This window comes from Arachis stenosperma, chromosome 2 (assembly GCF_014773155.1).
Source record: "Arachis stenosperma cultivar V10309 chromosome 2, arast.V10309.gnm1.PFL2, whole genome shotgun sequence".
Lineage (NCBI taxonomy): Eukaryota > Viridiplantae > Streptophyta > Magnoliopsida > Fabales > Fabaceae > Arachis > Arachis stenosperma.
In genome coordinates, this window is record NC_080378.1 from 93,634,063 (window position 1) to 93,646,333 (window position 12,271).

Here is a 12,271-nt window from a genome sequence, read left to right on the forward strand (position 1 = left end):
TGGAGCTGGCATATTTGAAAGAAGAGAGCTATTGGCGAGAAAAATATAAAGTCAAGTGGCTAAAAAAAGGAGATTAGAACACTAGATTCTTTCACCAGAAATTTCAATCAAGGGTGCGAAGGAACAGAATTTGGAGATTAGTGGGAAGGGATACTGAGATTGCATCGAAACCGGAGGATATTGTAAAGGTAGCTGAAGACTACTTTTGCGATATTTTTACTTCTTCTTGTTTGGCTGATCCGAATCCATACTTAGAGGATTTGGAGCCTAAGGTTACAGCTTCCATGAACCGCAGGCTCCAAAGGCCGGTAACTATGGATGAGGTCAAAAGAGCTACATTTAGTGTTCATGCTCAGAGTGCTCCTGGTGATGACGTGTTTACAGTTAAGTTTTTTCACTTTTTCTAGGATATCGTTAGAGGTGACATTTTAAAGGCAGTGAGAAGTTTCTTTCATAGTGGCAGAATTCTAAAAAGCTTCAATCATACTCAAATTTATTTGATTCCAAAGGTGCCAGATGCTAGTGACATGACTCAGGTACGACCGATCAGTTTGTCCTCACTTATGTATGAAATTATTTCTAAAGTTATGGTGCACTGATTACAAGGTATTATGAATAAAATCATAAGCCCAAATCAAAGTGCATTTCTCAAAGGTAGACTCATTTCAGATAATATTCTAATTGCCTACGAATGTATGCACTATTTGAAAAATAAGAGAAGTGGGGTAGAGCATGAGATGGCTATTTAACTAGACATGAGCAAGGCTTATGATAGGGTTGAATGACATTTCTTATGATATATTATGGATAAGTTGGGCTTTGATGCTAAATGGATTAACTGGACTAAGGAATTAGTAACGACTGTTTCTTACTCTATTATTGTGGAAGGTAACCTTTTGGCTATTTTAGGCGAAATAGGGGCATCCGACAGGGTGACCCCCTATCTCCATATCTCTTTCTTTTTTGTGTAGAAGGGCTTTCCTTCTTGCTACACAAGGTAGAGCAAAACAGATTAATTCAAGGAGTTCAAGTTAATCGGAGATTCTAAACAGTTAATCTCCTTTTGTGTGCTGATGATTCAATCTTTTTTGCAAGACCGCACCTAATACAAGCCAAAGTATTCTAGAATTTCTAGGGTTCTATGAGGGTTTCAGTGGGAAAAAAAAGTCAATTTGAATAAGTCGGCCATCTTTTCAGTCACAACACACCTCAGAACACAAGACTAAAAATTACTCAGACACTAAATATTGAACATATCGGAGCACAAGACAAATACCTAGGGCTACCCTCTATAGTTCAAAAATCAAAGAAAGCAACCTTTGGAGTTATCAAGGATATAAAGTTCAGAAGAGGATTATGGGTTGAAAAAGATGTCTATTATCATCAGGTGGCAGTCACATGCTATTGAGAGCGGTGGGGAGGCAATTCCTATTTATACATTCTCTTGTTTCAAGCTCCCGGACACGCTACTGATTGAGATTCATCGCATGCTCTCGCAATTTTGGTGGGGTCAAAAAGGCGCAGAACGAAGAATAGTTTGGATTAAATGGGACACAATGACGAGACTGAAGAAAGATGGAGGATTGGGGATCAAGGACCTAAGAGCACAAAAATTTGGCCTTATTAGGCAAGCAATGTTGGCGTCAAATGAAATACCCTAATTCTAATATATCAATAATGCTCAAAGTTAAATATTTCAGATATACAGATTTTCTACATGCAGAGATAGGAAGCATACCGTCGTGGGGCTGGATAAGTGTTCTTGAATGGCGCAAGGTGATCGAGAAAGGCTTGTTATGGAAAATAGCCTCTAGTGCTAATGTCCGCATCTTCCATGACCCCTGGCTCCCACCACCAGTGCCCTTTAATGTCACTCAAGATGCACTCACAATTCCACCAAATCTGTAAGTGTATTGTGTTAGTGCGTTACTAAATCCTGATAGAAGTTGGAATAGAAATCTGATTGAGTCAATTTTTTCAGTTGATATATGCAATAAAATCTTTTCAATCAAACCAACAGATGAGGAGGATGAAGTTAATTGGTGCTGGACAAAATCTGGTATATATGAAGTTGGGTCAAGATATAAAAGTGCTTATGGAATAGCATTTGGAAATTGAAATTACCTCATAAAATTAAGATTTTTCTATGGAAGAGTGATGCGTGAGCATCTTTCCTATCTTTTCCTAGTGAATTTGTATCTAATTTGTTGAGTTTAATAAAGAATTAATTATCTTTTAGCCAATATGGATGCTACTTTGAGTCTTTTACAATTTTGTTTATTTTAGGTAGCATTCGGCTGGATTTGATGGAGTTTCTACAACACAAGAACAAAAGGAGATGGCAGCGAGGAGCGACGCATACGCGTGACTGACGCGTACGTGTGATTTGGAGTTTTCCATGGCGACGCGTGCGCGTGACTGACGCGTGCGCGTGATTGACGCGTACGCGTGATTTGAAGATTTGCTCAGCGACGCGTGCGCATGACCAACGCGTCCGCGTGACTTGCAAAAAAGACCATTGACGCATACGCGTGACATGCGCCACGTGCAAAAAATGCAGAAAAATGCTGGGGGCGATTTCTAGGCTGTTTTGACCCAGTTTTCAGCCCAAAAAACATAGATTAAAAGCTACATAATGGACAAAACATGTGGTCCCCACCCATCAACTGAAGACATGCTTATTATTCTTATTTAAATTCAAATCTTATTTTTAGGAAAATATATTATTTTTAATTTTAGATAATTAGATTTTAAAATTTATTACGATTAGTTATAAAAAGGGATTCCATTAGTTAACTTAAAAAGGCCATCAGATTAGAACTCTATACATTTTAGGAGAATCTTATTTTTCTCTGAACCATGAGCAACAAACCTCCATTGTTAAGGTTATGAGCTCTGTCTATTTGTATGGATTGATTTTATTACTTTTCATATTTTAATTCATGTATGGATTTATAATTTAAGAATTGTCTTCGCTCTTTATCCTATGAATTTGGGTGGAACGGAAGTATGACCCTCTTTCTATTTGAGTTCTTGTAAAACTTGGAAAAGCTCTTTACTTGAACAACAGTTTGAAAACATATTCTCTTAAATTTTAATTATCTGGATTTAACGGGATACGTGACATATAATCCTTTTACTTTTGGGTAATTAGAGTTTTTGTGGCATATAAACTGGAATTTGATCATGCAGCTTCTAATTGGAATTAATTGACCAAGAAATTGGCAATTAATGAATTTTAGAGGAGACTAGAAAGGTGTAAGAAATTAGGGTCTAGTCACATATAGTTTGCCATAAATTAAATCCTACATGATTAAAATAGTTAGTAAGAAAAGTTAATCCGGAAGAATAGATAACTTTGAAACCTTAACTATTTTCTCCATATTTTCTTCCCAATTTATTTACTTGCCTTCCTTCAATACTCTTTATATTGTTTAATGTCTTTTATATTGCCCAAACATTACTTCTGTTTGCCTGACTAAGTCTATCACTCAATTATTGTTGCTTGATCCATCAATCTTCGTGGGATCGACTCTCACTCACCTGTACTTGGTACGACCCGATGCATTTGCCGATTATTTTGTGGTGTTGAATCACCGCACCAAAGAGTCTTCATGAAAAACTTCCGGTATTGCAACAAGTTCACAGCCGGTTTGCATCCACCCCTGCCACTTGTCCAAGGTGCATGTTGAAGGATGAATAAATTTCTTATGCCTTATTCCAATGTCCCCTGTCTTCAATAATCTGGAGCCTAAACTTAATAACCCCTGACCTATGAATGAGAGAAGAAGAGACCTTTTTCAATTGGTGGCAACGAGCCTTATCCTGGGTAGCGGCTCAATTCGACGGTAGATAAAAGACCCTCTTCATAGCGGCGCTGTGTTGGAGCACTTGAAAAGCGAGAAATCGGTATTTTTGAGAAGGTAATAAGCTCGGCATCAGAGATAGTAAAAGAAGCCAGCAATTTAGTGTGTGAACTCATGAGCCATACCTGATGGATACTGCTAATTTTTTTTACTCCTACTTTACTCTTTTTTAAGCTTAATTTTTCAGTCGCAGTTGGTGATAAATGAGAATACCCAATTCTTTTGTACTTCTTTATAGAAATACCTTTATTTTATATTAATAAAATAACATTTATCTTTAAAAAAAATATATTTATTCGTTATTTATTAAAAAGATCGGTTATTTGTTATTCTTTTTATTAAAAATTTAATTTTTAATTTATTTATTATTCATTATTAAAATAAAAATTTAAAATTTTTATTTATAAATATATAAATACTATAGGAACCTAAATACCCACATTTTTTTTCTTTTATGCTCTCCAATTTTACCAAGCCTAAGATTTTGCTTCAGAAATTTCCGGTTTAATGGATATAATTTTTCAACTATAAGAATAAGTTAAACAAATAATGTCATTTTTTAGAAATTAATTTTACAATATTCATAAATAATTAGTACAATAATACAAATATATTTATTTCATTGAATTAAATTAAATTAAATTATCAATTTAAATTATAATTATCTAAATTTTAAATTAAATATTTTTATAATTTTAAATTTTAAAATTATTTGAATTAAATTGGATAAAATAGAAAACTAAAAATCAAATAAACATAATATCTCAGATACTTAGTATCCATTTAGTTTTTGTGATACAAATCGAAATTTTGAGTATCCAAAATATGTTTATTTTTTAAAATTTCTCAATAATCAAGATGCGACAAATCGTATATTTTTGTAATTATTCTGTATTTTATGTAATTTCATAAATTTTATATTTATTTGATTTAAATTAAAAAAATCTAAGTTATTAATCATTTAATAATCTATATTTTGCATAATTACACAGGACCATAATTCCACGTTTTTTATGTTCCGCAAAGAATAGGGCCGAGGGCTGCTATTCTTGTTTACAATCGCATCCAACATTGATTTTTCTTCTTCGTCTTTTTCTTTTCTTTTTTAAACAGTTGCAAAATCATTTTTGTTTTATACCATATTAAAAGAATACGGAGCCGCCACTGAATTCCTAATTTGATGAGAAATGTTTTTTTATCACGGAAGTGGCTGGTCCTGTTTCTTCTTATGTAGTGAGTGCGTGATATAAACTTGAATCTTGATGTTGTGTTCTTTGACTTCTTTCACGTGTTCTTCATACATTGATCTTCGTTATTGATTCAGTCGTTTTACAAAAATGAAAATTCAATAATAATTCTAAATAATTAGCCGCAATTAATAATAATAAATAGTGAAATTAGTTCTCTAAAAATCACTCGTTTAAATTAGTTTTTGAAAATTTTTTTAATTAAAACTGTTCTTTAAAGATATTAAATTAGTCATGTTAGTCCTTTCGTCGACGTCAGAATTTGTTGATATGGTAGGTTAAGTAATATCACAACACATACTTATTAGTAATCCTAATTGATTATTAACATTATTAGTTTATGAAATTAGATCAAATCAATTTTAAATTAAGAGATTTCAATGTTTCAACTTTTTTTCTCAATTAAGTTTTGATTTGATCTAATTTCATAAACTTATTACGTTAATAGTTAATAAAAACTTTTAGGTGTATATTGTAATGTCACTTAACGTGCCACATTAGTAATGTAACACCATCAATAAAAAAAGTGACAAAAAGACTAACATAACTAATTTAAAATATTTAAAAGACGAATTTGATTAAAACAAATTTTTTAGAAACCAATTTAAAAAATGAGTGATTTTTTAATAACTAATTTTGACCATTTACTCTAAACATTAAATATGGCAAAAGACATAAAAAAAATAATATTTTAGGATATATTAAACGAGATATAGACAATAAACTAGTGTAGTTGCATAAAAAAATATTTAATATTTTATTTATATTTGAGGTATTTTTAATAAAAAAATAATTTTTAACATATTTAATTTTAAATTAAATCCAATTTATTTTTTTTATTCAGGCAAATACTAAACAATAGTACATAATAAAGAAATTCACAAAATAATTAGATTAATTAAAAAAAGACATACTATGCAATTTTAATGGTTTAATTTCTATGACAAAATGTATATATATTTTTTGTCTTTAATATTGATCATTGCACATCTGTATGTTGTATCTCCATTTCTGTATTAAATAAAATTTAAATATTATTTATATACAAATTTCTATCCAATAACAAAACAAAATATGAAAAATACCATTATCAACAAAGAGATACCAATTGATTAAATAGTACCTGATTATTTTAATTTATCAAAGATTTCTCTATACACAATATTAATCGTACAATTCTAAGAGATCTCCTCGTGATTTTGAATTAAAACCTTTATATCTTGCTTGCTCTTAACTCTTAAAAGTACCACATATGTAAGAACCAGAATTTTTGAAAAAATCTTATTATGAGCTCATTTTAATTTATTTATTCATTAAAGACTTTATTTTTAGAAATTAGTTTATTAAAAGTAACTAAACCAAGTTTTGATAATTAAACTAAAAATTTTATTTAATTTTATAATTTTTGAATAATTTTCTATATTTAAATTATACATCTTAGTAGTCTTAAAAGAAAAAGAATTTTATATGAATTGATTTAAATAATTGAGATTTTGAAATTTAATACTTTAATTTTTATAAATAAAAAAAATTTAATTATATTACCTTATATTTTAAATTAAGATTATTGGATTGAAAATCAATTAGCAAATATGATAATTAAATAATATTTTTAAAATAATTTTAAGGTGTTAAATTAGATTTTAAATTAAATACTACATACCTTAATTTTATTAAAATTTACCAAATCTAATTTACTCAAATATCTAATTTCACATTTTTCTCAAGTTAAACTCTAATTATAAAATTAAACACAAAAAATCCTAACCCAACCTAACCTACCCACTGCCTCACCACCACACACACCACTCAACCTCCTTTCCCAGCCCCAAACACAACACAGCAGTGGCTGTGAACAAAAGAAAAATAGAAAGAGATTTGTGACACGGCAAGAGAGGAGAGGGAGATCCGGTGGAGGGGAGAGGGCGCCGGTGTAGGGTGAGGAGTCGTTGCGCCACTGTCGTACCGCCACCGCTGTTGGGTCGTCGTGCTATCGTCAGAGAGCAGAAAGCATGCGCGAGGAAGGAGAAGCCCTGCCTTCATGTCCCTCGTCGTCTTTGCGGGTCTCCGTCGCCGCCGTCCTTCTCGCCATGAAGCCAGCGCCGCCATCATCATCATCACGGACTGCTGCTAAGCGTGACGTCATCGCTGCCTCTGAGTCCGTCGCCGTCAAACAGAGCCACGGGCAGAGAGAGGATCTGCAAGTGAGAGAGATAGAACCTGGGAGGTTGCGAAAAGTCTATCTCCACGTCATCTTCAGATTTGTAAGGCCCACATCGGTTGGGGAGGGGAACGAAGCATGCCTTATAAGGGTGTGGATACCTCTCCCTAACATGACGCGTTTTGACGAGTGAGTGTGGGGGGTTTCGGCTAGCATCCCTATCGTCAAAGGCAAAACCGTGACGCCTTGTGTGCCAAAGCGGACAATATCGTGCTAGCGGGTGGTCTGGAGTGTTACAGATGGTATCAGAGCCAGAACCCGGATCGATGTGCCAGCGAAGGTGCTGAGCTCCCATAGGGGGGTGGATTGTAAGGCCCACATCGGTTGGGGAGGGGAACGAAGCATGCCTTATAAGGGTGTGGATACCTCTCCCTAGCATGACGCATTTTGATGAGTGAGTGTGGGGGGTTTCGGCAAGCATCCCTATCGTCAAAGGCAAAATCGTGAGGCCTTGTGTGCCAAAGTGGACAATATCGTGCTAGCGGGTGGTCTGGGCTGTTACAAGATTCACTTGGAGAAGGTTCTTCAAACTCAAGGAATTCAATTGTGGATGCAATTTCATCACCGGGAGGGATTAATTCATGATCGTCATCACCAAAGGAACTTGCCTCTTGATCTATTCCGTCCAATTCTTCATAAGGAACATGCTTTGGAGGTTGTGCACTATCCTCCTCAACATCAATTTCAAGCTTATGTGAGGAATAATCTCCTAAGTCTTCAACCACTTACTCTTCTGTGATAAATTCGGCTTTCTCCACTTACTCCAATACAAAATCAAACTCCTCCTTGATGTCTTCCTTCACTAATTCTTCAACCACTCCTTCGCCTTCAAGGGTCTCTACTACTTCCACCTTTTGGGCCTCCTCTAGCTTCTTTTGAAGTATGAATTCGTGAAGACGATCTCTTCTCTCTTGTTCCATGTCCATAGCATAATTGGGATCATCTTGCTCTTGGATTGATGGATACCTACGGGATATAAAATTTTGGAGTTTAAAGGTGAGACCAATGAGATTAGAGATAAGTGTGTTGTTATCCAATGGAGGTTGGGGTGGATAGGAGGGTTCATTTGTTGGGAGAAAGAGCTCATAATACAGAGGTGGTTCTTCTTGATAAGGATATGGAGATGGTGTATATTGAGGTGGTGGTTCTTGGGAGTAATTGTGCTGTGATTGGGGTGCTTCTAAGTATGGCTCATAAGGTTCTTGGTATGATAGGTATGAGTTAGGATCATATGAGGGTATTTGGTGGTAAGGGGCTTGTGAGTATGGTGATTCAAAGCTATGTTGAAGAGGGGGTTCATAGGCATATGGTGGTGCTTATTGGTAACTACAAGGGGGTCCACTATATCTATCGTCTTGGTACGCACCCTGGAATGGCTCTTGACTATAGTAATTTGGTGGAGGTTGGTTGTCACGAAGAGGTCCACCATAACTATTGTCTTGGTATGCATCATAGAATGGTTGTTGGTCATAGCACATTGGAGGGGGTTGTTGCCAAGAGGGTTGATCAAATCCTTGTGGCTCCTCCCATCTTTGATTGTCCTAACCTTGATGCATGTTCGCATCATAGCTTCCATTCCCTACAACATAGTTTGAACTAAACTCGTAGCCAAAGGGGTGAGAATTCATAGTAGTAAATAAAAACAAAAACTAATAAAAATAAGCAACTAAGTCCTAAAACTAACAAAAACTATCAAACAAGCAAAAAGCAAATATTTACAATAACCAATAATAAGGCACATGTTTGCAATTCCCCGCATGTAGTATAGTGGTGAGTATTCCCGCCTATCACGCGGATGACCCGGGTTTGATCCCTGGCAACGGCGCCATTTTGATGAATGGATTTTTGACAGTTTAGAATTCACAAATAAATTCTCGTTGCAAGTATAGCTTCTAAACCATTTTGATGAACGGAATTTTGACGGTTTAGAATTCACAAATAAATTCTCGTTGCAAGTATAGCTTCTAAACCAACAAAGAATCCTTTCATGCAAAAATTTGGTTGTCACAAGTAACAAACCCAATAAAAATAAACCGAAGTATTCAAACCTCAGGTCATCTCTCAAGGAATTTCAGGGAAGTGTATTTATTATTGGTTATGAGGTTTTCTGAGAAATTTGGAGTTTGGGGAATGGGCAAATAAATTATTATAAATTAAAGCAATGAAAATGAACGAGAGGTTTTATGTAATTAAATTAAAAAGCCTTGACTAGGAGAGGATTAATCGGAAGTTCCATCCTTGTTGGATTTCCCAAGATTAATAGTAGGTTATTGTTTCTACTTAGCTAACTCTCAATGAATGAAGAAAAGTCAAGTAGTTGAGCTAACTCTTATTCACAAGTCATAATCCTCTCCCTTGGGAAGGATTAGCGTTAGTGACTAGAGAGCCAGCCAACAACTTCCAATTACAATTTAACTCTTGAGTCTTCCAACTCAAGGGTCTCCAAATATTAATCAACTCCAAAATCAAGTTGAGAACCTACTCCATTGACATGGATGCCAATTTTGCATACATGTAAAGGGAGTAGAAAGAAGACATAATAATCAAATTAATTGGAAGTAAGCAAACAGATAATGAAATTAAATGGAAAATTATTCTTTGCATTAATAAATCCCAAAATCAGAAATATTCATATGTAACTCGTGAATAAGATATATGGAAATTAAAAGAATGAGGAAATAGGAAACAAACTATAATGATAAAGACTTCAACGGAGGTAGTAACTCTTGTAATATCCAACTCAAAAGCATAAAATTAGGAATCCTAAATCCTAGAGAGAAGAGAGAGCCTCTCTCTCCAGAAACTACATCTAAAACCTAAATTTATGAATAATGAAAAGTGTGTGTTGATTCAGTCCTCTCTACAGCCTCTAATCTGTGTTTTTTGGGCCAAAAACTGCTAGGGGCGATTTCTGATACGTACAGGTCGCTGGAATTTTCACAGATGCACACATGCGCGTGATGCACGCGTGCGCGTCACCTAGCTGTACGGCCACTATGGAAAATTATATATCATTTTGAAGCCCAGATGTTATCTTTCCAACGCAACTAGAACCACCTCATTTGGACCTCTGTAGCTCAAGTTATGATCGATTGAATACGAAGAGGTCAGCCTTGATAGCTTTGCGATTCCTTCAATTTCCTGTATTCCTTCCACTTTTGCATGCACTTTCCATTCTTTAAACCATTCCTGCCCTGTAACCCTGAAAACACTTAACATACGTATCATGGCATCGAATGGTAATAAGAGAGGATTAAAGCTAGCAAATATAAGGCCAAAGAAGCATGTTCTCAATCATAGCACAAAATTAGGAAGGAAAATGTAAAACATGCGAATTCTATGAATAAGTGTGAGAGTAGTGGATAAAATTCACTCAATTAAGTACAGGATGTACCACAAAATAGTGGTGCATCACTCACCCCCTGCAGCTTTATCTTTTCAGGAGACAGATGAAAAAGATCATAAAGGGTTGTATTGTGTTTTGCTTAGTCGATAATGCTGTTTAGTTTTTATTTATTTACCCCTCGCCATCAATATTATATTATGTAAGAGGAATAGGAGTTGTATGATTTGTATGTATATAATGTGTATAAGTTACTTGAGTAAGAAATTTTGTACGTGTATATGCTTGTTTTTTTATTTAAAAAAGTATTCTTTTTCCGGTTTATAAAAAGAACAGTGATACTATTTCGAGTCAAAAACTCCTATTTTATTATTAAATATATGAAGTCATCATAATACTTTTTGCTATCAGAGTAGCGCAGCCGGAAGCGTGACATTCTAGTAGTGAGAGTGTTACAAAATATAACACAGTCAGTACGTAAAAACCTATCTTAGTAGGTATAGACCTACGATTTTTAACGTCTGTCCTTAAACCTTGTTGATTGTCATACTAAAAGACATTATCAATGAAAATTTTTCTCTCTGAAACTTGATTGGAATGTTGTCATTATTTTGAACCATAGTCATTTTTGGGATTAATGCAATTCCTCCTATTTAGTCCTTGTTAGTATTTCTCATTCAACTAAGTGATTTTTAAGTCTCTTAACTTATAATCGTGTACCATTGCACAGGTTATTTGACTGATCTATATTCCTAAGTAGCATCACCGAAACACCAATCTTAAGTGTGAGCTTACGAGGAGAAAGACTAGAACAATTAAGAGCATTAAATACTTTTGAACCAAAGAATTCTAAATGACTTTCTATATTACCTTCCTCAACATAAAGATTGTCTAAATCAAGATACACCTTTTTATCCCCTAGAATAATTGATAGTAGTTAACTATTTATTTTGTCAACAACGTCTAAGATTTTTACTAATAGCTATGCACTAAGTCCAGAAAGACAAAATCGATTAACTCATCAAATGTCTGTTTGAAATCTGGAACTATCATATCCATAGAAATCTCAATTTTTGATTTTTCATTTAGGTTATTTTCTATTAGGCCATCACCAACTTTTAACAACCAATTACTAAATTCTTTAATTTCTTGTTGGTTTTTATTTTCACATCTCATAGTTAACTTCATGTTCCATGACAGTCATAGAACTTCAACAAACTCACAAAGGTAAAAAGAATTTGTGGTTACGTACACTATATCTTGTCAAGCTCCTTTTGCAATTATAGGTAATATTTATCTAAAGTCTCCACCGAGTACAACTGTCTTCCTCCTGAATGGACATTCGCCATTAACAATAGATGCGTGTCTCATAATATCCCTCAAATATTTATCCAGTGTCTCATAACAATACTTATTAAGCATGCATATGTGCCTTGTCCGAAATTATTAAATATGTCCTTATCAACAATTTGGTAAGGGGTGAGTCCTATTGAATATTTGACGTAAAATATTCATCTACAGTTTAGAGGTATTTTAAATCTAGAGTATGCAGTCCTATTGTTTGGTAGGAGAAGCAAGGTTTTTCCACTAGAAG